A 27,753-nucleotide genomic window follows, 5' to 3' on the forward strand; every position below is an offset into this window, starting at 1 on the left:
TTTGGCTTGCAACAAGTAAGCATAACAAATACCACAAAGGCTCAAAGGATGCAATTTGCACACCGCTAAACGCCTCAAGGATCTTTCTGCTGTAGTTATGTGTGTGGTGAACGTGTAGGCATACTTAAATGATCACTAGTTTATGAGTAACAACAACAACGCAGGGCGAATTCGCAAAATGGTTATAGTTTGTTGAGAAACGAGGTCACCAAATAGTGCGCCAATTGTAGCTGTTTTTGTATGTGTGAGTGTAAATAAGTGAACGCATGTTGTTATTGAGTTGGTGTACTTATGTTTGCTGTACATGCTTGCTATAATTTAACTACTTACTAATAATATCTAAAATAGTTGCCGAAAAATCGCACACAAAAAGCATAAGCCGCCGCAATGCACGCATGCGTATGGAATTGTTTGAAAGTGGGCGTTGTGTTTGAATCCGTAGGCGGTATGTTTGCCGTAGAAGAATGCGCGTCTTAAATATGCGCTCAATGCATAACGGGCAAACACATTCGCGAAAAATGGGGCGGTATGTTTTGCCACAGCACAAATATTGTTTACGCTAATAATAGCGCGAAGGGCGAGACTCGCGAAAAAAACAAACGAAAACACCGCGCTTAGCAACGGCAAGCTTACCTGCGGCTATTTAGATGACAATGAAGAAACAAGAGCGCGCAATTAAGCGGAAAAATGCGCTAAAGTGCAGCGGCAACAACACCAAAAAGCGAAACGGGAAATTCAGCGCGCACGCGTTGCGGCGCTGTGTTGTTGTAAAAAATCTTGTAAAAACATGCGCACAAAATGAAAGCAAAAACTGTTTGCAAGCAAGAAAATTAACAACAACACTGCTAACAGCAACAAACGCTTAACAGCGCTAATGCTGTTAACGTTAACAGTGCAGCGAGTAAAAAGTTACATCAAAGGATAATGCAAATCGGCAAAAAGTGAAGGTAAGACTGCAAACTCACGCATATTTCCACTAAAAAACTAACAGCATATGCACTTTCATGCAATAGCAGCTACAGTTATTGGCATAACGTTTTGACTTGCATGGACGAGTTATAAAAAAGCGAACGCGCATGTGTTCTTTCAATACTATGTAAACACGCATCCTTGCAGGTAAGTGCGTCACTTTGTTTTGCTGTCATTTGTATGTGATTTTTGTACAGTTTTTTGCATGAATTTTCACATAACCCTAGTACCTTATCGCGAATTTTTCAAGGCTAATTCTTTGCCGAGCTCATTGTTCGCCTTTGTCTTGCATGCGCGTGAGACAAAGCGTTCTTGCTGTGGGTGCAAGCGAAAGGCGTTGAGTAATGGTTAAAAATATTAGAGTATGCATAAACATTGTATTCTTCTTTAATGTTTTGTTGCATGCGGAGTTGCCTGTATATTATTTTGGCATGAATAAAAAATGCGTAAATTGCTCCAAAATATATGGGTGAAGGCTAACCTTTTTTAATGCGACTAAACAAGATATTATATTGAGGTAGACCTGCATATGTAAATATTTACAGTTTAGTAGGGTTTTCAATGTCACTGCAAATAATAATAATGACCTGATTAAAATATATTATTGAATGTAATTAAGTGTTTATATAAATAAATGGTAAGCATTTCTTGAGAGCATACTTGTGATCAGCGAAGTATTTCAAAGAATTCAAAGGAGGTTATGTTAAAACTATTTTTTTTTTTCATTCTTACGCAAAAATTCACAACAACTAGATTTCATATATTTTTGTTGCTATTTAAGTATTTTTGAAAAATTTTCAAATGTATTTTACCCATTTTTGTTTCAAACATATTTAGAATAACTAAATTCATATTTTTATTGTACCTGCAAGCAAGTTTTCAAATATATATAACAAGCATAAGAAGAGATTACATATTTCTCAGAAGACTTAGCTTTCTTAATATTATTTACATCATATTTTAATTCAGCATTGAATTGTGATATACATACGAGTATACACATATTGCATAAAAATACCATTAACCTTAGCAAAATTTTTACTTTTTTGATTGACCCGATAAAATTTTCAAAAAATCGATTTTTCTTAAAAAAATGCGTTTCAGAGTGCTTGGCAGTGCATTCAAAATGCTGTTTCCAAAGCCAGTGACCAATATTACTCGAAAACACCATTTACGGCCGAAATTTTGGTCAAAAAACAGTCATTTTATTAAAAAATTTTTTTTTGCTAATTTCTAGATTTGCTTTATTTACTTCATCGAAATCTGTTTGGTTTTATAACTTCACAGGGTCCAGTTCAGAGATATAGTGATCACCTCAAAACGGTTTTTTTTGAGAGGAGCTCCCACAGATCAGCAGTAGTTCCTTTCCAAATAAATATTTTTACTAATACCAAGTCTTAAAATCTTGTTGAAAGGTTTTATTATATGTGTAAAAATTTTAGATCAATAAATTGAAAATTTTTGTCAGAAAAAATTCTGGAAATTTCGGTGTTTTAGGCCTTCTAACCATATCTAACCCATAAGACACACTTCATTTAATTAGGTCTACAAGTTCTGCTTACGTTAAAAGGTTTAAAAATAATGTGTTGAAATTTCAAATCAATACCTCAAATAGTTTTTTAGTTACAACTGTCTAACATATAGCCGCTCAGTTCAATCAACCCTTCATTTCGTTTTAAACGAGCTTTTCTTAAACTACATCTTCACTATCACAATTCTTTATCTGTACATAGTCTCCAAATATAGTTAAAAGATCAGATCAAAATGAAATTCGCATTCTATAAAGGACCAAATTTTGAGTAAGTATCAACTTTTTCTAAAATTGTCGCTATATTTAATTTTTTTGTCCATTGTATGTCATTGTACCGAAAATATGTTCCAGGAGCCATTTTTTTCAGGAAAGCTTAGAAAAATAATAATACTAATTTATTTTAAAGTTCTAATGTACATGTTTAAAAAATATATGCTTCATTTTAAAATGGATTTACAGCATACCCTGATACGAAATATATTTTCAATGCTTGGTTTGTAGCAACAACAATAATAACTTTGTTTAATGTAACAGATTTTTTCAGATAATAATACATTATACAAAATAAAGTAAAATAAAAGAGTTTCTGTAGTTTTCAAGTACTATACAAGCTTATTCGTAATTTCTAAATATCTTTTTAAAGTCGAAAAGTGTTATATAAATTTTTTTTCATTAACAGAAATATAAAGCATTCACCTAAACTGCAAAACATTGTAACATAACTTTTAGCATTGTTACAAGTGAGGAAAGCCGTTAGAATATAAACCACTCCTATTGAAAGAAAATTTGTGTTTCGATTACCAAATGCTAATAGATTGGGTATATCGGACAGCGGAAGCTAGAAAGTTTACGACACATGTATTTAATATGATGTAGTGAATCGTAAGCAATAAACAATTTTTGGTCATACGTTGTTTTAAGTGACAATATATAAGGCGTTTAATAGCCATTTGATATTGTCTTCCAAAAACATCAAAGTCATCTTAAAAACAATTTTTAATATCATATAATTAATATATTGATTCAATTAATTTGAAAAAAACTTATTTTTTATAATTATTTTCAGTAAACTCAAGGAACTATAGCATTTTCCAATAATAGTGAAACGATTTATTAACAAAAAAACCACAAGTGTTAAAAAAATTCAAATAATTTTTATTTAATATGAAGTGCAATCGATACAATAAGTTCCAAGTATACTGATCAAATGGGCTCCGCAACTTCTCTTCCAGCAACGAATTCGACCAAGCCAATTTTCTAGTACTTTTTCACTAAATCAACTAGTATAATGTGATTAGCCTGCTCAATATTGATTCTAAAGCTTGAAGAGAATCTAGTTTAATGCTAAAGACCAGTGACTGCAAATAATGCCACGAGCAGTAGTCTAATGGTGTTAAATAACAACTTGATGAAGGCCATTCAATGTCAAAATTTCTTGAAATAATCGAATCTTCAAACTTTTTTTGCAATAATTTGGTTGCTCCACGTGCTGTATGGTACTTAGCTCCATCTTGTTGAAAAAAGACGTTGTCAAGATCAACTTCTTCATCATTAAAGAAAAATTAGCAAACTCACGACGTTTGGGGCTGTCCATTGGCTTCAGTTCTTGAAAGAGTCAAACTCCGTCGGAATGTGGCTTGAGACGGTCCTGAACGGCAGCAATATTTTCATTACTTCGAGCAGTTCGTTGTATTATTGGCACTTGAACATAATATATATCTAAAGAAAATATACTCTCGAAATCTTCAACAATTCGACAAACAGCGAACGCTGGTGGAAGAGTGTGACCATAAATTGCTAAAACGCACGAGTAGAAGTTGGAGAAAGATTATTTTGATATTCAAATTAAATATATTTTAAAGGTCGTTCTACTTAACCGTGATGAAATTGTAAACAGTTCTTAATACAATGAAAAAAATTACTGATCATGGCATATTAAAAACGGCCGAAACGACTCTTAGGAATCATATCATCCCTGCTGGAAAAAATGTTTCTTATATTATAACTTATCAAGTTGCTATAAATAATAGATATACATAAAAGTCCACACATAAGTCAAATATTGTTTAAATGAGTCGTTTCAATAAGTCAGCATTATACGACAAAAAATATCGAACGTTCTCTGTGCTGTAGAACAAAAAATTTCGAACTTTACATTTTGAGTAATAAAATTATTAATAACGGTTTTGCATAAGGTTTTTGAACTCACGGCATACAACTGATTTATCAATATCACCATCTAGCCAACCAGCCAATAGTTCAACATAAGTAAAATAAATTTGCTAAGCCAATTTGCTATTATAAGCCATTGATATACTATTTATTAAAGCTTTAAAAGACAATGCAAGTCCAGCTTAAATATCTAAGTTATTTATATTTTTAGGTATAAATCAATTAAATATGTATAAGGTATTATACGAAAACTCTTAAGTAAACTTTTCCCATGTGCATAATGACTACATATGTATGTAAACCTATCTTGACCCCCAGTGTACTGAACAGTCAAAATCTTTCAAATTTTATTTCTCGAAATATAAACAGAACAGAATGGCGGATTAATCATATGATAGCTAGAAAATTCATCTCCGATTTTAATTGTAAAAAAACCTTTCTTTTTACAATATTTAAAAAAACCAGGTGAAAACGGACCTGGTTACACTGGAGTCTCCAATTGCTGCCAAATAGCGAAAAGGAAGCACGACTGGCGCGCTGTTGTAAACTCGACATTTTAAACGAATATAAATTTCAGTGCCAACTAACAAGTTTAAACAGAAAAAATTGAAAACTTTAATATCCTAACCTTTATATTTCACAATTCAAAGACATGTTTTATATTTTTAGTCATCATTTCAGCGATTGATATTTCTTACAACTACTGGTCTGACAGGAATCGAAATACGTTGAAAAACAATCAAGTATAATTTCATATTCTTAACCCAGCACACCTCTTTAAGACTTGCTCTGTACTACAAAGCGTGTAAAATTCTTTTAATAAACCATAAATAATTAATTACAACGAAGAAAAATATAGTTGAAGGTTAACAGCTCACTACAAATACGCGCTGTTTATCTTCTAATAAAAATATGGACTTTTATGACAAAATATGACAGCAGCTTTTAATCATAAATCTGAAATCATGTACTCATAAACACACATGTCAAAGCGTTAGTATCATATTACCTGTGCTATAGAAATAAACTAGTAACTGACTAACCAATCAATATGTCGACGCGCCACAATAGCAAATTTATTAGTTGTTTTATTTGTTCATTTTACAGCTAATTTTCTTTAATAACTAGAACTGGCTATTCTTCGCAACGCTGCGGACAAGGCGTTTAGCATGAAATTATATTGACGTCTTCCAAAATAAATTTGCTGTGTTTGTTGTATAATTTGTGCGCATTAGTGTTTTGTCGAATTCCTTCGCATTTGCTTTTATTAAAGTTTTTATTATTGCTTTGAAGTACAACTTCCGCGTCGCCCATATTAATCTTGCATACTTAAGCGTTTTAATTAATTATGACGATGTCAAAGTGAGGTGTGTGAAAACAACAAGCACAAAACTACAAAACTTTAAATAAAATAATATACACCAATAAGAAAATGTCAATATTGCAAAGCCAGCCAATAAATAAATTGAATTAAACATAAATAATATTCTCAGCATGAAATAAGTTGACAATCACGAAAATATGGAATCTGCTTGAGTTCGAATTGCGCCTGTATGGCTGACGATATTCAATATGAGCAACCTGAAAGAGAAAATACTAAAATTAATCTTAAATAAATTTTTGCTACGGATTTTTGCGATTTTATGATGAAAGTAGATTTTTGGTTTTTAACGGCAAGCTAATTGCATGCTGTGGCACTCAATTAAGTCCTTTGTAAAGTGTGTCAAAGCAATTTCGATTAGTCCATGCTAGTGATTTCACCACCCTCAAAACAAGTTAGTGAGATTAGTGAGAAATTAGCACTCATGTAATTTTACCTTTATTTTATTACTTAACAAATGAGCCTAATTACTTAATTAAGCCAGTCTACTTAAATGCGTTTAGTTCAATAAAATTTTTAAGCGACTTAATGAAATTTATCGCAATTCAAAGTACAAAATTAGTTAACATAATTAACATTAAATTACATGATTCCACTTTCAACTGGGAAAGAAGGCTAAAAGTAAACATAGAAAAGAATGGCTGGCTTGAATATATATTAGCTATGCGCAACATTCTAAACCTCTTACGGATGGCTCGAATGTGGACAAAGGAGTTGGTCTGGGTACATACTGTTTAGAGTAATGCATAAGTTGCCGGACAACTTGAGTATATTTCAAGCTAAAGTCTTTGATATTGCGAAAGCCGCAGAGGGCCACAGGACAGGCCACAAAGATATCGAGGCAATGAAATAGTGAAAGAGATCATCAAGAATGGTGTGCGGCTAACTCCCGAAAATGTGATCAACATTGGGAAACCCATGCGTTGTCTATACGACGATCTGCACAAAAGCATGGTACAGAAAATCAAAATTTGATCACATTTTGGTGGCAACACACGCCCGTAAGATTGGCTTGACAGATCGAGAAGACTGCAGCAAATATCAAGAGGAGAGGACCAGGAAAACAAAGCGCAAGCATCCTAAAAGATCACTTCTCCTCAAAGAGCTAGCAATGGAACTCCATCTGGTATCGAAAAGAATCGAAAATGGTCTATGCATGGCTTATTGGCCTACCAGATTAACCTAACCTAACCTAAATTAATAAATAGCATTTGATTCAACTTGGTTTATTTTCATATAATTATCGAAATTAATTTAGTCCAATTATAATTAGCTTAATTACATTAAATTAATTAATTTAGTAATTAATTTATTTGTTTGAATTCAGTTGAATTTATTTTAATTTAATTTTATTTAAATGCTAAATCATAGAAATTTTATGCAATTTATGTTAATTGAATACAATTTAATTTAAATTAAAATATTTTGTTTTATATAAATGTATTGAAAAGAAATTAATATTAAGTGTGTGTCATAAGTCTGTTTTACTTTTTTTAATTTACAACCATAATTTTTTCTTCAACTTAATTTTCGTAAAAATTTGTTAATAAATTGCTCTACTTATTTATTTTGATTCAATTAACTGAATGCTGATAAGATTTTCTGACAATTCTTTAATTGAGTCAATTAGCATTTTCTGACAATTTTTTAATTGAGTCAATTAGCATTTCCTAACAAACCCTTAATTGAGTCAATTAGCGAATTACTAACTCTACCAGTGGTAAAGAAAATTTTCTAATTGACTAAATTAAGACACAATCTTGAAGGTGAATATTTAAGTTAATTTTGTGGGTCTCATTTGTCTAATATTTTCTTATTTTTGTTCTTTTAAATTTTTAGCGCAGTTTTTGTTATTTAATTATATGTGTTTCAACGCTTACAATTTAATTTATAACCACTAATTGACTGCATTAAGATTTTTCCCATTTAATCTACGGAACCCTTTTTAATAACACTTAATTTTTGTAATCATTGGTGAAATTTATTTTTGTTAAATGAAAATTGCAGTTTCGTATGAATTTTCATTAACTTAACTCACTATTAATATTGTTAATTCAATTTACTACTCAATGCAAGTGAGTTTCTGAACACGCTTAAGTATTTTACTTATTTCAATATTTGAATATACTTCAACATTTCGTTTGCTAAAGTCGCTGCTTTATTTTATCATTTGCAAACACCTTATTGTTGGCAGCTCAATTTATATTGTGCCAAATTTAAAAGCTAAAAATAGGAAAATAAATTTTTCTGCTAAACGAAGTACAAATACACAAAGCAACGCAAAATACTAATTGCAGGAAAATAAAATAAATCTGCAAAATGAAACCAGTTTATCAAACAAACACCCCAAAAATGGCTATAATTATGACATTAACTGAGACAATTAAATACTTTTTTAGCCAGCCACTCAAAACACCATAATTGCTAACAATCAATTTAGCAATGCGAAAAGAAAACCAAATAGAAAACACACAAAGTCAATATTTGTCCGAAAGGTGAAAACTAGTTTCGTGCCACAGCGCCGAAATTTAACAAAATTTAATGCAAATTTTGCATTAATTTTGTTTGTTCAAAATAACAAAAGCAATAAGGAATTTACTTGTTGTACCACGCACAGCTGTTATTGCTGTTGTTGTTGTTGTTGGCACGCTAATGAGATGCAAATTAATGCCGCTGATTTGCAGCTCAGCACACTGGTAGCGCCCAACGAAATGATTGATTTGCGGCAATTATTTAAAAATGGGCTATTTATGTGTGTCAGTGTGAATGAAATGCGCAAAAATTAAGCGATTAGCGCAGAGTTTTGCATATCAAATTGAGATGATTGCGAATTTGGTAAAAATAAACTAAATTCAGATTTCGCAAAATGATGCAATGATTAAAATTAGAAGAAAGTCATGGACAAAATTGACGTTTAATCATTTGGTTAAAGAGCAAACAATTTCGCAATGCTTTTGAAGAGCTTAAGACAAACGAAACTGTTCAATTTATTTTCTTTAACTTAATTTAAACTTAATTGAGCGCTAATTTACAAAATATGTATATCAACTCGATATGAATATTAAAAATCCTATGGGTTAGAGTATAGGAATATTGGAGGTGAAGTATGTTCAACTAAATAAGTGTTAATCGATTGCTTAATTAAGTTTTAAATGACCACAATTTAATACTAATTAGTCATATGCACTCTTAAACAAATTTTGAAACCCAAATCTCCATTCTTGCAGTTCGTGCAAATATGTTAGAGCTTTCACTTCTAAGTGCTGAAGAGCTTAAGCGAGTTAAAACTTTTATTTTTGAGTATTTTTCAATTGGAATACTCAACCAAACTTAAATCTTGAAGAGCAGAGTTCACGTCTTACAGGTTTTCTGCAAGAATCTAAGAAAAACATATTTGAGACCCAAATCTCTATTACTGCTGTTAATGCCAACCAACTACAGCTTTCACTTCCAAGTGCTTAAGTGTTCTGAACTGTTAGTATATATAACATAAATATTATATTTCACTGCCTTGTCTAACACACTTACTGTCTCCTCTCCGTGAGTTATGCTGCTAGTTGCTTTAAAAGGGTAGCACTCTCTCAAATACTGATTTAGCAGCAAAAACTGCATACTATTAATTAGGCATATAATGTTTGTTGATCTTTATAGCATCCTATATAAGCATTCCATCTCTTAGATATATTCGCCAAGGTAGGTGAATATACTCTGATACTCTAAAGTGAAGTCTTTTTGAAGAATATAAACTTAGTCCAAAACGGTGGGAAAATTTCTTTTCTTCTAAGAAAAGTGTAGTTACTTCAAAAGTTCCATCGTAAATCATATTTATGTCTCCAGCTTCATATTTTCCTAATTAACCCGTTCAAAGTTTAATTAAATCATAATAATTTTGACATATAAATTCAGTATATCATAATTATCGAAAAGTAATATACAAATAAAGATCTCTACTCTCTGCAGAAATTTCAAAATACAACAACAACACATATGGAAAATAAAATCATCTTTCTTGCTATGATCAACCTACCTGATAGCCGCAACAACCCCTTATCTTTTTGTCGACCTTCCTATTGTCACTAAAAATATTTGCAAATAAACCGCAGTGGTTGCAGCCGCATACTAACACACTGTGACACTATAAATAATAATTTTCATATTCATATGCAAATAAAATTATGAGCAATTGCTTTTAGTTGTTATTTTGATCATGAATATTTGAATGTGATGAGGGCATAAATCAATAAGAACGTGCAACAACGAATGAAGGAAGTTAAAAGTCTTGTGATTGTAGACATGCATGCATACTTACTCGTATTTATATAGTATATAAGGCTATATTAATAAAACTTAACTATTGGAGAAGGAACAAAATTACTAAAATATGTTAAAAAAAAGAATATGTGTTTGCGGACATTGCGCGAAATTGAGGTGAGGACATAAATTTATATTGGGAATTTTTAAAGAAAAATTAGTAATTTAAACGAAAAGCCGATTTTTTTACTTAGCAATGCTTCTGTCCCTTTTTCCCCGTTTAATAGAATAAAGTTATAAATACTACTGTTGTTCATCTTTCTTATTTTTTATTGATAGAGAGTACATTTCTAACAAGGAACAAAATGAATTGCCCTGGTGACAGTTCTCATACCTTCCATAAACCCTTTGCTTAGAGATTGACTATTTTAATCAATAAAAAAGTTGAAAGTTTTAAAAACAATATGGTATACGATATATGACTAATTAAGACAAGTATCAGAATAAAACTCTCGAATTTACCATCTGCTGGGTAGAGGATATATATAGGGACTGTACGCGACCATACTCGTAGAGCCGTCTGACCAGATTATTTGTGATCAATAAGCACTTATATGTAGTGCTGCCGCGGCCTCATTCCGAGATGAGAGACAAACTGCGTACTAATCTTGATGAAGGGACTCCATAAGTTTATATGTCAAAGGAGAGCTCTGAACTTCAGACACCAGAAAATCTTCTCAGAATTGTTATTAAATGAAACTCGCTGTAATCTTAATATCTAGGAACTAAGGTACATACATAATGGATCCTCCGGAAAGTAATAGGACTGAGTTACTTTAAAAAAATTTCCTGAACCAATCATTACAATTCTTTAAACACTATCAAAATAGACTCCTACTACGTCGATGCAGCACTGCCAGCGCTACTTCCAAGCATTGCAAGCATCATGGGAGGCATTCTCGGGAATACCCTTGAGAGCCGAAGCTCTACTCTGTCATTTCAATTACTTTTCATCGCCCTTTTCAGGCAAGGATACAAAAAAATCCAGGGCCCCATCTGGGCTTTAGGGTGGCTGCAGAAGCATTGGTATGCCGGCCTTGGTTAGGTAGCTGTTCGCAAGAAAGGCGGTGTGAGCCGGGGCGTTGCCGTGGTGCAACTTCCAATGATTTGAGTTTCTTGAGGACTTCCACATAAAACTTGGCGTTGACGGTTTGTTCAGGAGGAACAAATTCACGATGACCGATGCCTTTGATGTGAAAAAGCATAATTTTCGCTTTGGATTTGCGGTGAAAGAAAATCCGTCTCATTACTTTCCGGAAAAACTCTGTACGACATAAACTGAATGTTTGATAGTTTAGTATAGTGTAATAAGTAATTTTTTGCTACCGGGCCCGAACCAGTCTCTTTTAAATACTTATCTTTTCATAATAAGTAAAGATGAACCTACCAGGTTAGTTTAGCCTTGAATATCTCATTAGAAGTTATTTAACATACTTTATTGTAAGGGACAAAATTTCAGAACCTCTCGATTTTTTTTTTGTTATTGTAACAATTATAAAGTCCGCGTTAGAGTGGTAAGGTTCAGATAAGTTGTCATCGAGGTTTCGACGGGGTCGCACCATATGGAGAGGGCAGTCAGATGTGTAGGGTTAGCTGGGCATGCAAAAAGGTAGTTAATGTCATGCGAGGACATATATTTGATATGTCGGGAACGATTTTGGATAAGTAGGAGTTTAACCTGCTACGGTATCCAAAACAAATCTAAGCAAGGATCACTCTCGATTCTTGTGGCAACTCGAGCTCGTCGTCTGCAATGATTGGTAGTTTGAATCCAAGTAAGCCATTCACTTAGAGGGAGTCGGTGAAGGTATATATTGGCTACTGAGGTAGAGTGGCGGCGCGAACTTGGTGCAGATGACACAGCCGTATAGGCTAATGTCGGATTAGTGCATTTGCAGCATGAGGCTACGTAACTAATGGTTCACTCCTGGTGTGTTTTAAGGCCTGAAGAGGTCTCCATCAATTCCATGTATTACACTTAACCGATGTACTGTCAGAATGGAGCCTTTTAGCGCGGACACCGCAGAAAAATTCCTTAGGGCCCAGATTGGACTCAATGCCAGTTAGAGTCAGGAGGCTACAAAGCAACCCTGCTGCAAGGAATTGCTCCAGTAATGTTAAACTTAATCTAAAACTTACCAATCCAACCGGGATTAGATCTTTGAAAAAACAGCCCTTGGTCGGATAAAAACCGGGTCGATTGCGATAACGTAGAACCGGCTGTCGTAGGAATTGAAAAACTACTCGTATCTTAGCTGGCGATTCAAGCCTTTTATTTTCAAATTCTGGAGTTGCAACAATAGTATTTGCTTATCGTCAGTAATCTATAATGAGGGTTTGGATTAAGCGAAATTTATTATTAAGAAATTGAATAAAAAGGTATAAACTAAACGCAGAATTAAAATGATTGGCCAAAACTATATTTACTTATTATTAAAGGCATACAATTTCGAAACCTTTTTAACCTGAGTTTTAATGTCTCATAAACACATACATATATGGAAGGAAGCATAATTTCTCCATTGAGTATATTCTTATCGAAAATTCTCGTCATTTTAAGGACTCATTAATCTAGATCACAGTTACCATGCAGTTATTGTTAAACACTTTGCAGCATCTGGTTAAGATTAACTGCAAAACTAGCACATCCACTGAACCCTATATTACAAGATATTTGGCACACATGCCTTTCGCGGGGAAATTCCGCATCCAAAACAAATGGAGCACGAGTTTTATATCTAATGACTAAGCAACACAGGCTAACTAAACAATTTAGAAAGACTGCGGCTTAAGCATTTTAGACTGCACAAAATTTCCCAACAAGTAATATGAAGTGCACCCAAATCTTTTTCAAAATTTGCCACGAAAATGTCTAACAATGACGACTTTAATGTTGTCTTCGCAAACATATATTTCATTCATATTTTCATAAAATTAGTACTGCGCATGCGCGCCAACCGCTTCGAGCGTTGTCAGCATTTTGGCAATTTAATCCAAAACATACGTGTCTGCAGCAATCTGTGAGTGACTTATGCATATGTAAATAGTGTCACACAATACACACATATGTATATAGACGATAATATATTCATAAACATATGTTCATATGTATGTGTGTCACTGTTAGTGACCATAAGTCTGTTTGCATTGGATTGACTTTGGATTTTCCCAAATTAACCAAACAAGTTGCTGGCATCGCTATGCTGAGCAAAGGATATTTGCAACAAAATAAATACAAGTCGTCTAATGCGTCTAAAGCCAAATGTTAAGCTTCTTAAACACAGTTACATATGTAACGAAAAGTCGTGAAGTTGATTTGGAAAATACGTGCAGGCGCAGAGCGGACATGACAATGCCTATTTATATATATACTTACTTATTTACGAGTATATGCATACAACGGGCGACTAGCCGGCGCAAGTGAGCAAGAAAAACTAGCCAGACTCGGATTCTATACCAAACAATTTACGCAGATAGTAGAAAGAAAAGAAAAATAAGAAGATAAGCAACAAAACGCATACGCAGCAATCCGCTCTCACGCTTACCGAGCCGACGCAGCTACAAGTCATTGACAGTGATTAGCTGCCGCTAAGCAAATAAACAAAGGATTAAGTGAACCGCAGCATCATTTTTCCTGCTGAGAGTAGCTGTAAATGAGAGAAAGAGGCAGCATCCTACCGCATGTTAGTTAAGTTTCGTACCATTTAGAGTGCGTCTTAGATAAAAAGAAGAAAGAAATTATCCTTACGACCTTAGCATAGATCCGAACCATTTGGATTGTTTCAAAGAGAGAATTTGTCAGCAAGGAGAATAATTCTAACAAGAAATAAATATTTGATGTAAAAGTTATTCTAACTAGATTCTACCAAGAATTATTTCCTAAGTGCAAAGGATACTCAGCAGAGATACAAGCCCCAAAAGGATGTACGATAGTAAGAATGAGTCTAACTAAACAATTTCAATATACATATGTATGTATCAAAATTTAAAATTTTGTTGTTATTCGATGCAGAAACCTACGAAAGTCAGGGTGAGACTATGAGTTGCGGGTTTTGGATTTTCGCGGGCTTCATCTATACAATTTTCGTTTGTTTTGCTTGGACGCGTTTTGCTTAGATTATTTCAGAAAATGGAACAAGTGCATGGACCTATTTCGAATGTCGACTGTGGCATATAGTGAAGTTGCCTTGAAATGTTAATCGTTGGTACAAAATGATCTAGAAAGGTCGAGAAGATATGAACGACGAAGAGCGCGTCAGACGCCAAATCACGCCAAATCCGAAAAATTAATGAAGTGAAGAGAAACTGCCGTGGAACTAAAAATATCGATTGTTCATTTTTCTGAGCTTTACATTGCTAAGGAAATATTGGAATCAGTCCGCGACGACTTTGATCTTGGTGCATAGTTACGACGTCGAAACTTAAGCTCAATCATCGAAAGAAAGCTGTCGCATGAACCAAAACCGAAAATGCCGTTCCAAGTTAGGTAAAATAAAGTGTAAACTAAAGAATGTTAAACGTTTTACTAACAGTTTCCTTAGATTTCTGAGACGTTGCGCATTATGAATTCATGCCAAAACATCGAATTGTCAATAAAGAATATTACCTGTAAATTATGCGCTAAGCAGTCCACCAAAAACTCTGGATTTATGGAAGAACAAAAATTATGTTTTTTGCCATGATAACACTCCTGCTCTCGCAACGTTACTTGTGGGCGGATATTTGAGCAAAAACAACATATTAGTGGTATCGCAAGCACTGTATCCCTCAGACCTGGCTTTCAGTCACTTTTTTGTTTCCAAAGCTGAAGCGTTCCATGAAAGGACGACACTACGCTACGATTGAGGAGATATAAACTGCAGAAGAACAGCTGAAGGAGAAGCTAAACAAAATCGCAAATAATGATTTTTTAAGTACTTTAAGGATTGACAAAAAGCTTTGACGAAGTGCAATATGTGCAGGTGTGATTACTTTGAAAGCAGAAAATAGATATTCCTGAATAAATAAATATTTTTTAAGAAAAACAAAATTCGCGATACTTTTTGAACAAAACTCGTATATTTCAAATATGGAAATTTTTTTTTAACTTCAATTATTCCATTATTAGATAGCAAGAGCATAAAAAGATGAGTACTTAAAAAGTTCAGAGACTCAGAGGAACTATAAAACATGTCTTAGAGAGTTCATATTCGAACGGATAAAGCTAAGTTTCTTCTTTGAAGCATTCGATTTGAAATTTTTCGATGAAAAATTTGCCTTTTGGACAACCCCGAGTTTCATAATCATAAACCAATACTGATTCTTCACAGTTTGTAGGAGTGAATATGGAATTGAATGCTAAAACTTTAGGCCGCAGTCTATTTTCTAAATGCTTGGGGTGAATTAAAAATTAGCAGATATATAGAAATAGGGAGTTTTAAGTTTTAGTTCGTAGAGAACTTCAGTTTTCAGTACGCCCTGCTAGTTGATACAAAACTTCATCTAACAGCGTCAGCCATCGTTCACCCAGATGTTAGTGTATTTTCCGCTGAGCAGGTTTGTTGGCAAATTATTTTTAATGTCTTAGCTTTTAAATTTTTTACAAATTACGCAAACGAATTTGTTTTCCACATAACCCCATAGCGCACGCAACATGAACCGCATGTGGTCTAGGCCAAATGAGCGCCATGCCAGCTGGTATGCAACTACAACAAAAATGAAAAAATAAAAATAAAAAATAGGAAAAAACAAGAGAGAAGAAAAATTGGCAAGGATGCACAAAACACAAGTTGCTGCCACTCATAAACAAGCCAATGCGGACGCTGGTGAGGTGAACATCAATTAGAACAAACGTCAACAAACACACATACACGTACATACACACAAACACATGCAGCTGTGCGCAGACGCTCACAGCTCATTTGCTGCTCTTAATCCTGTTGTGGCCGTTGCCACTGTGTTAATGACCAGCAACCATATCAAAATATTGCCAAGTTTTGACGTTGTGCAGCAATAATTCTCCACGCAAATAAATTAGTAAATTTAATGCTGACATAAAACAGGCACTAAAAATCGCTTGGGTTCTTTGTGTGCCTCGGTGGAGGCTCCACTAGTGCTTGTTGTTGCTTTATTTGTTGTTTCCTTAGCAGTGTAACTGCTGAGGTGGTGCGGCGCTGCAGCAAAGCTGTGTGGGAAGGGGTGACTGTGGTGCGGCTTAGTGTGGCAACAATAACTGTGCTGAACGCTGACGGCAGCAGAAACAGTAAAGCACCGCACAGTGCAAAAACCAATGCCACGACCGGTTGCTTATTTGCGTGGTTTTGTGATTATCCGTTGCATGTGAGTTTGTATTTGTGGCAATTGTTTTTCTTTGGCTTGTGAAAACAAATAACTATGCGGAATTTTGCGTAAAAGTTGTTGTTGTTGTTTTGTTGACGCTTTTCTTGTTGTGCTGTTCATGCGGCGTACCTTACTCTGCTTTTTGCTGCTGCTTTAATACCATACAAATAGCGGTAAAAGTTTGCCAATTTTCCATGCGTTTTTCTTGAATTCAAGCGAAAGACTTAAGCAACAAACTTGCCGGCCATATGTTGAGCGTTTAACAAATAATATGTTTTATAAATTTTTAACTTAAAAACTCCTATAGTAACGAATTTAAGTATACATAGCTATAAAACTCAATCCTTTTATTAATACTTTCATTAAAGTTAACCACTTTTCGCTTTAACTCAATTATAAAAACCCCACAAATTCCATAAAAAAATGTGTAAGGAAAATTAATATAATTTGATACAAGAAGATATAAAATTACTAAAATTTATATATTAAATACCCAGCGGAATATTTTTTATTAATTAATTTTGAGCTTATTTTAAGTAAGTTTTTGTGCAGACTCTCTACCATTAATCCAGGGCATGCATTTTCTCCAGATATGTACATAGATTGCCTTTTATATTTGGAGATTTGAGAACAAAAAACAAATTTTAATCATGGAAAATCGATTTGTTGTTGTTCGAAATTATCACCATTATGATATATATACTTTTGCATGTATTTAAACCAAATGTCGTAGCACTTTTGCCACTCTGATTGAGGTATCTCTAAAACATGCTCCTCTTCAGATTGAAATAAAAAGAAGTCATTAGGTTCCAGATCAGGACAATACGGTAGATGACCCATCAAAATGTTGTTTTGAATAGTCAAAAATGCAGTTGTTTCAATCAATTGGTAAGAATTTGCATTAACTTGATGAAGAGTGATCCATCTTCGGCTACTTGGTTCTATGAATTCTTAAAAAACAATTGGCAAACAGATGGTTGTGTATCACTCAGAATATTATGTAGTGCACTTTTCTAGCAGTGTGGTTGCCATTTGCTTGGAAATGATAAAAACTAAACCATAAGTTAAGATACATATATATAATTGTATTTTAATACAAGAAATCACTGTAGCAAGGATCACTTGTGGGCGAAAAATTTTGAGAAAGTGAGCGTATACTTATTAAGCCAGAAACATTAAATTTTACCTTCGAGATTGAATGGGAGGGCTTTATGGGAGTTGGTGTGAAAAATTTATGATGGGCGATGCCTACTTTTTGGTGAAAACACATATCTGGGAATCCAACCGACCGATTTTGACTAAATTTAATCAATGAAATTCTTATGTTCTTTTAAAAATGGGCGAAATTGGAATACAACCACGCCTACTTCTCATATAATACCATTTTAAATTCAATATGATTCATTTACTTTCCAATACACAAATCAAGGAGTAATTATTATATAGCGGAATAAAATTGTGCACTAATATATCCTTACTTTACTGCCACTTTATGATCAAAATTTTTTTTAAATTCAAACAAAACTGCTCAAGCACTTAATTTAAACCCCGCTGCCTGTAGTTGACTTTTTACCAAAAACATCGGTCAGTGTGAAATATGCAATTTAAATTCAGACAGAATCCTTTCGCGACAATAGTATTCCTGTGTATCAAAAATGGATTGAATCGGCTCAATACTTCCCTGAACCCCCATATACCTAATTTAAAGATTTTCGAATTTCCAAGTGGCTTTAAGCTTAATACAAGGTGAGTTGCAAAGTAAACAGTAAAAAAAAAAACAGAACAAATGGCAAAAAGAATTTATTTTATTCAAAATAGTCTCTTTCTGCTTCAACAGTTTTTTGCACGGTCAAAAAGTATGTCGAACGAATGGTTTAGCTCATTGGCGGGTATCTTGTACATCGGTATTTGAGTTATCTCCATGAAAAGTGCAGAGCGTACTTTACTTATAATAGTGTATCTTTGTGCCAAATATATATGGATGAAAGTTTGATCCGCCCCCCACATAAATAATATCAGCTTATTCGAACATTCGGCTGACTTTACTCCATGTATTTGGTGATTGTGAGGTACTTCAATGAAACTTAAGGAACATATTTTTAGTATGTGGCATGATTACAGGTAATAGATAAAATCCGATTGATACTACCCCAAATCGTACATAGTACATATAATGTCCTTCTTCATGCCAAAAGGTGCTACTTTGGAGTGAGTACGTAATGGAAAATTAAAGTCCTCTCTCCACGAACAAAGCCCAAACTCTATATCTAAGAAACCAAACTCATCTGATGAGTCTGCCTAAGCAGTGTACGAGGTAAAGGTTTTGCGCAAGATTTATGATTCTTTGTGCATTGGCAACGGCGATTATCGCACTGGAACCATGAGCTGTAAAAAAATACGGCGCTATTCATATATGTAGGTCAGCGAATCAAGTAACAGAAGCTGCGCTGGCTAGAGCATCTTGTCAGGATGGCAGTGAACACTCCAGCTTTGAAGGTTTTCGATTCAGTCGCCGCTAGAAGCAGAGCAGGTAGAAAGGACCTGGCTGCACTTGGTATCTCGAATTGGCACAAAACAGCGAAAAGAAATGACTGACGCGCTGTTGTTAACTCGGCTATTACAGCGAAAGCGGTGTCTGTGCCTGTAAGGAAGAAGAAAAAATTCACAGGTTTTGTTTTGTCAAACGAGAGATATTTAAAGATTTTTAGGGCATATTTAAGAAAATTTATTAGATCAACCGCTTCAAAAATCAGTAGTTCAGAGAGAAACGAGATTAGTGTTTTGAGTGGAAAACTAAACGATTTTTAACGTTTCAACGCCGATGTGGTGTTCGCCATGTTAAGCATACTTGGATGTGCGCACTTTGAATTATCTTAAAGGTGAATATGCACACTGCAGCATATACATATATTATACAAAAAAGCATCTATACATAATAAAATTTTATAATAAAATAACATAAAATTTTAAGCACATAAATGTATTATTTGGATTTCCTAGTAATCCTCCTCATTTACATAAGCATGACAAATTCGACACTTGTTAATTTTTATCTATTACCTTTTTACTAATAAAATATTTCGAAAAAATGCTGCAAAATTGCCACAAATGCCGAAGCAATTACAAATACTTGTATTTAGCTAACTTATTTGCGATCGTACTTGAAAAATGTAGCAACAATAAATATTTTATGACACACCTTTAACAAGCGCATGCAGCTTGTATAGAAAAATCGCTAAACCAAATTATACAAATGTATTAGTTAAATAATGCGAAGACACAAACTAAATAAACCACAACGGCATAAACTTCATAGCTGCCGCAAAACGCTTGACATGCACAACTTGTCAGCGCACATTCAACATTCCATTGTGCCAAAATCGTATTAGCTTGCCTGGCGTCCATTTCGACGTCTTCCACTTTGGGTGTTAATGGCAGATTTAAATGATCCCAAACAACCATTATCGCGGTGTTCAAAGCGTAATTAGTATGCGCTGCTGGCTAGTGCCGATAGGCGGCAGGCGAACCGCCGTACGAGCGAGCGAATGAAATGCGATCATGACACAGAAGCGCTTACCATTTAGATCATTGTTTGTGCGAGCGCATATTTCGTACGAAATCGCCATTTGCACGCCGATTTGTTAGTACTCGAATGGTGGTGGATGGAGTGTGTGGTCTGTCCCAAGATGGCAACAAAATTTCGTTGTTATTTATAAGGAAGAGTGCATGTTATGCGTGTAGAGCAGCGATATCGGCAATAAAATTTTATTTCGTTACGAATTAGGTGAGCACATTAATTTGATGGAATGGAGCATGTGCGGAACACTTATCTACAGCGTGTACGGTCTTGAGGGGTGATTGCACAAAATTGGGTGGAACATTGAGATGAAATGGTAAAAAATGGCAGGTACGATTCTAAATTATGTATTGTATATTGCTGTAAATAATACTTTTAATTTAATAGAATAAAATTGAAAACATGTGGCAACCCTATTCAACAACTTTTTTATCCAAAATAATTTTAAAATCAATTTCCTTTAAAACTAATATGGTAATATTGCAATTTTTTATATTTTCAATATATAGAATAAAAAATTTAAAATATGGCAACCCTATTCAAAAACTTTTTTATCTAAAATTCCTTTAAAACCAACTAATATTAAAATAGTATGGAAATATTGCAACGTTTAATATTTTTAATTTAATATAATAATAATTGCAAACATGTGGCAACCCTACGCAAAAACTTTTTTTCTAAAATAATTCTAAAATCAGTTTGCTTTAACATTAATATTTTTTTTAATATTTTAAATATATAGAATAAAAATTCTAAACATATGGCAGCCCTATTCAAACACTTTTTTCTTAAAAGAATTTTAAAATCAATTTCCTTTAATATTAATATGGAAATACTATTGCAGTTTTTGATTTTTTTAATTTAATAAAATAAAAATTGTAAACATGTGGCAACCCTATTGAAAAACTTTTTTGTCTAAAATTGCTTTAAAACCAATTAATATTAAAATAGCATAGAAATATTGCAACGCTTAATATTTTTAATTTTATAGAACAAAAATTGTAAACATGTGGCAATCCTATTCACAAACTTTTTTTCGTAAATAATTTAAAAGCTATTTATTTTCCAATTAATACGGAAAATTTCAATGTTTAATATTATAAATTTTTTGGAATAAAAAAATGTAAACAGGTGGCAACACCGTCCAAAAATATTAACTACTCTAACTACTTCACAAACTAATTTACTGGTTTATCTTTATGGAAATAACTTATTCACTCTATCAGGTTCACATGTGCCAACCCTTTTGACAAAAATGCATTCCTTTGTCTTCTCAGATCTCCTTTCCTTTATTGTCGTGAATAGACTGTGTTAACTCATTTATTACGCCAATTCAATTTCTTAAATATTTCGAGCAGTATTATAGTATAATTATATTATTTTTTATTAATTCAATTAAACACTTTTTTCAGAGTGGCGTATCGAACAAATAACTGCTGTAATTCAAACAACGTGGTTACATCACTTGCGTCACAAACTATAATCTTTGTTTACCTTTGAATAGTTTTAATGTTTAAATCGTCCAGATAAAACGACCAGAGAAGTGGCGTGTCGAAAAAGTCTAGTATGAACCTTGCTGAACATTAACATACGGTATTTGTTAAACCAGCTCTTCGTTGCAATCCTCAATAGTAACGGCCGCTTTGTTAAAATATTGAAATAGAAGTCAGTAATATAGCCAAGCTGTACTTTTTTCCACAAATCAACGACCCTAGTTCAAAAATATTTTTCTAAACTCCCAGTCTTAGAACCAATTTCCTTCAGTGTACACAACTCGCTACTAGAAAACGAAAAACGTGTTCATGTCCAGCGTACGCCATTTGCCGAGCGCTGTCATTGTATGCTTTAATGCATAAAGAATGTATTTAAAATAAAATGGTGATAAAATTTGCATGGCACGTAAATGAAATTAAATCATTTTAGTTGAACACATTTAAAGCGTAAAGTTTTGCGCGACGCAAATAACAAAGTGCGGGCGTGCGAAGTGGAGAGCGTGCGGCGGGCAGGCAGTTAAAGCTGACAACACAAGCGCATTAAATACCCGAAACCAAGTCGAACTACTACTGTGCCAGTTGTGCGGTTTCTGATTGCTGTTGTTGTTGTTATGGTTGGTTTTTATATTTTCTGCACCGCTTTTGGTACAAATTTATTGCCGACATGCGCAAACAGGCCAAAGCGGCGACCAGCGATTGGCGATTAAGCGGGCAATATAAAGTTTGTAGCGCAAAACATTCGAAAATTGTAGTTGTTTTTGCTTTTTTTTTTTGCAGTTTATACGCTTTAGTGTTTTGGTGTTACTGTTTCGTTTTTATTGCCTTGAAATGCGATTTATGACCACAAAATTCACAGACCAAATACGTGATTGGCTGCTGCTGTGTCGCCTCGAAATTTACCGCGCAATAAAATGGTGACTAACCGCTTGGGTAACATAGTTTTGCGTTGTTTTTGTTTGTTGTTTTTTGGTGCTGGTGTAACAAAAATGGCGTTAAGCTTTCTGTTACAGCTACAGTAATTGTAGTAGTGCTGCATATAGAGTTTAATTGCAAGTAATTACAGCAACACCGAATTTGTAAACCATTTCAAGTTGCAGCCGAGTTTGTCGCTTAAGTCTTTTAAGTAATGACTGCAAACCTGCGTCTGTGTATTTGTTATTGGTTTCGCAATTTTATTTACTATTTGTTGATTTTATTGACACTATCGTCTGAAAAATTAAATGCAATTGCAGCGTAAAATCGATTTTTACCTAAAACAAGCAGGTAAGGAGTTATCCTGCCAACGGCGCTATGGTCGACTTCAAAATATTTCAGAATTTCTTTGCTAATAGTGTATGTTTTTAACAGCAAAAAATTCTAATAAAATATTTTTTTTTTTTTATATGAGAAAAAAGTTTTAGAAAAAAGGCTGTTTTTTATCCGAAATATTCCATGTAACCCCTTAAGGGAGGAGCCTGCTTTAGAAGCTTCAAAAAATCGATTTTTTTTGCTTATATCTCAGAAAAAATAATTCAAGAATATGTCCCCAAAAACTTTGACGCGCGATTTCTCGGTTTTTCATTTTTACGATTTTTCTTAATTGGCGGGCAGGATAGAAAAAAACTAAACGTCGTATGGAATTGGGGCAAAGTTTATTATCTTTGGCATTAAATTATCTTCTATTTAAACTAAAAAACTAAGAAAAGTCAAGTTTGAACATATTTTTAAACAACATAAAGTAAGATTTTTTTGGTCAAAAACCACATTTTTTTCAATTTATAAAAAATTTTGAAAATTTTAATATTTTTTCGTATTTTTTTTTATTTAACTAGAAGATGAATTATTAAAAAATATGAATCTCTTTGAATTTTTGGTTTCCGATAGAAATTGCGACCTGCATCCTGCCTGCCGTCCGACAAATGCACATGCGAGATGCATCGGGCAATTGCTTACCAAAGACAGAATATCAGAGATTTCATTTCCAAAAAATTTATGAATGATGTCTAAACATATAACTATAAACCCTAGAAATTTCGCTTTAAACAATTATTTCTTTCCTCCCCCAAAAAATCCTCAAAAAAATCGAATTTTTAAGCCTCTAAAGCAGGCTCCCACCTTCATTCAGTTGAAAGAAAACAAGAAAGTCGTTTGTTTTACCGTTACAACCTGCCAATCAAATAATCATATATACTGGCGATTCACTATCGATGGATTTAGCCTGGTATTATCGTATTGGGAACTTGATTTCTATAATTTTGCTCAAAGCCAACCATTTCTGTGTAATTTCATTTCTACTATGATCAAATGGTTGACAGTGGAGTATATGAATTTGGCTTTAGGCTAGCAGCTTATATTTGCTGATTCTCAATCAATTCCCTCAAAACCATAGCTACTTACCCTTACCGCTACTTGTCGCTCACTACGACGCTTACGAAGAGCTCGTTTTTGTATCAAGCGTTTTTATGAGATTTCAAACGGCTTTTTTATTCAATATTTTGCTTCTGGCTAAAAAATTTAGTGCTAATAATGGACTTTCCAGCGTCCAGTACTTTACTGATATTTTCGGCAATTGCCTTCCAGAGACCCCTAATAATGCTATGTCAGATACGTAATACTACGTAAGTATTGTATTCTGCTGGAAAAATAGTTGATTAATTAGTTTACTGTGGTAAAATATCGTGCACATATAGAGGGTGGCCCAAAGGGTTCTTAGCTTACAAACGAAACACGAAAATTTTCGATAAACTGCAATCTATCTCTTAACATACTTCCTTTTTGATAAACAGGCCTTTGATCCAGCCATGCGCTAGCTTCTTTAAACCGTCTGAAAAAAAAGGATTTCTGGATATCTCTAAGAAAAACTCTGTATCGGCGCTACCCACCACTTTTGACTGTACTATTTCACTGGAAGTGAGTTTTTCCAGTTTGGAAACAACTAAAACTTCCAACGGATCAAATCTAAAGAATACGGTGTATCGACCAAATTGAATGCGGGTGCTGAAGGCTTAAGCTACCGCAATGTCATGTTAAAATATCACTCAAAATCAGCTCGTATGTTCCGCGACTTAGCTTCCATAGCGGTTTAAGCGAAACATAAAAATACGCAATTAGCATTCAAAGTAGTAGTAATCCAAGCAGAAAAGTGAATGCCAAACAAATACACATCTATAACCACCCACTTTTTATGTGGCAGTCATCAAAGAAGCTCTAATAAATCTGTGTTTACGACTTGCAGCAAAAGAGGCAACAAGTTTTCCACGCCCTCAATGCAGCTACAAACTGATAACAACAACTGTTGAAGCGCAGAAAAAGAACAACAGCAAATTTGACGGCGACTAGCAACGGCCGTCAAGTGCCACTGAGGTGACCCAGCGCAAAGGTGTGCAACAAGTGGAACTGAGTATGGTATTGCCTTACAGTCAAACAACCATTAAGCACAACAAAATGTTGCCAAGGATTAATTACAAGCAACCGGTAGTAACAAGATGAATAGGAGCAAATGACTAGTAAAGTGTGCAGCAAATGTGGCGTAGCTGGGATTTGGCAGTAAACACTAAAGTTTAGTGGCAAAAACTAGCAGGACAGAGTGTGCTAGTTGAAGCTTTAGCTGCCATACAGCACGAGACATGCAGCAAAATCGCCAACTTGCAACTGGTATAGCACACGCGGCAAAATTAATTGCAAACCAGCAATTGACAAGCGGCAACTACCAGCCGTGAGTTGTTGCCAAAGTTCTTTGCTTTTTTTGTTTTTGCGTGAAAAAGCAATGCCAAACGCAGTTTCGTATCCTTAATCAAATCGTAAAAATGTCAATGCTGCAACAGTGGCAATGAAATGAAGAAGCAATGCTGCAAAACCAAAGTTGTGTTGCATGTAGCACAAACGGGCGGTGAACAGCAGGTAGGCAACAGGCAACATCAACTGGCTGTCAGCTACCGACAGCAACAACAATATCAACAACAAAAACAGCAGTCAGAAGTCAGCTTGCGCGTCAGTCAAGCCCGCTTGGGCCGCAACGGCGTCGTATGCGTCATAAAATTGACGAGAGCATAAAATGCAATATATATTTAGGCGCATGTGTCTATGTGTGCATGTGCAGCTAGTTGCATGCGTAGGTAAATCTGTAGTAAACATATATATATATGTCTATATATGTATATATATCTGGTAAATACAAAAAGTGTGTATCCTGCGCCATCAAGCGCTCCTCACACGCACATAAATAAAATTCAATACTTCATTTCGCGTGTGTGCGTGTGTTTGTACGATTTGCTAATTAATTGTATTTACAGCGAATGACCGTCTAATCGCAGGACGGGTTTAATGCGACCCGCTGCGCAGGCGCGCTATAAAGTTGGCTGATAACTTGAGTTATTGTGCTGGCATAAGGAAAGTATGTAACTGAGTTTTTGTAGAAAGCGCAACAAATGTTTTTAAATGCAAAGGTTGGCCATTTTAAGGTGGGCCGTCTAACGCCAAGATTTTTTCTTATAATAATGAAGTCTAGCATGAAATAATGTTGTCATATCATAGAGAAGATATTTCCTGGCTAAAATTCAGTTTCAAATTCAAATATTGTCTTTCTTACAGATGGCTTTAGCAGTCTGTGTTTCGCGTATTATATGTATTATATATCGAGTTACAGTATTTATCATTAGAAGCATAAGATATTTTACTAAAAAGCATCTCAGACAGTTTTGTGATTATTAAGCTTTTTAAACACCTTTCAGAAATGGACATAGAAGCAGCCAAGAGCAAATGCGTCTAGTTTAAAATTTGTTTCTGATAAAGACGAAGCCGGTCGCCAAAAAATTTTAATTTTTAGGGTTCTGTTACTGGTAACAGTCACTAATGCGCAATTTTGGCTTCATTGATTCCATTCAAGTAAATTTGAAACGATAAAATACTGAAAATAGTTCATCCGCCATATGATTCTTCTTCGATTACCCAGAAGGTAACCATTGCACACAAATTTTTTGAATAATTAAAAAAAAAGCTGGGTTTAAAAGCAAATTAAACTCATGAACTTTGTTTCCGTCCGAAAATCGCTACTGAACCGAAACAAAATCTAATAATTTCTGAAACGGTTGGTAACTGAAGATAACAGGTGAATTGAAAAGTCCCCGACCTTTCACAGTAAAACTCACTTTTTTGCCAAAATTCGTTTTTATTTCTTTCAAGGGTAATACAATGATACCCTCCAACTTTTTGAAACCATATTTGTAGTACGATTTGACCTTTGCTTAAAACTAGTCCACAGTTTCGGTTCCCTTCGAGCATTCTTTTGAGGCCTTTGAACAGGAAGTAATTGGATTCAGAAGCAATTCGAAGCCCAACAAATTGATTTTTCCAGAATTTTCTCTGATCTTAGTAAAACAGCAGCTGTTGATAGTCCTACCGTTTTCAAGATAACCTATACAAAATATTTCATACCCATTTCAAAATACAGACGCCATAATTGCGTCTTTCTACTCTTTAGAGCGTTTATTACGCTTGATCATCTCTAAACTAATGGCAATTTTATGCGAAAACGGACGTGTACGTTTCGCTGTGACGGTCAGAAACCTTTACCTAGGTGTTTGAGGTGATTTACTCCTCTATAGCTAAAATCTTAATTAGAACTTATGCTCTCAACGTTTGGATTGTCTGAAGACACCAATGGTCCAGAAGCAGTCAGAATTGGTCATCAGCGCATATGTCTCGAAATTTTTGGGAGATACAACTCTGGATGCAATTTATAGAACGAACTTGGCATGGTGTGTTTACTGTCACTTCCTGTGTATGTTGAATCATTTTGGTGGGGAAAAATTCGCCGCAAGAGAAGCTTGTGAAAATCACCACTTTTAGCATCTCATCTACGCATATATACACATGTTGCAAGTTCAAGTCCAACAAGCTGCCAAATTTTTATATATAGTATCAGAAATTGTTCTGCACGGACATTGGAAAGGAACCCGAAATTATGTGTCAAAAGCACCCACGCAAAGAGGAAAAGAATAACAGTTTAGTTCTCGTGGTGATT

The sequence above is a fragment of the Bactrocera dorsalis genome, chromosome 5 (genome assembly GCF_023373825.1).
Source record: "Bactrocera dorsalis isolate Fly_Bdor chromosome 5, ASM2337382v1, whole genome shotgun sequence".
Lineage (NCBI taxonomy): Eukaryota > Metazoa > Arthropoda > Insecta > Diptera > Tephritidae > Bactrocera > Bactrocera dorsalis.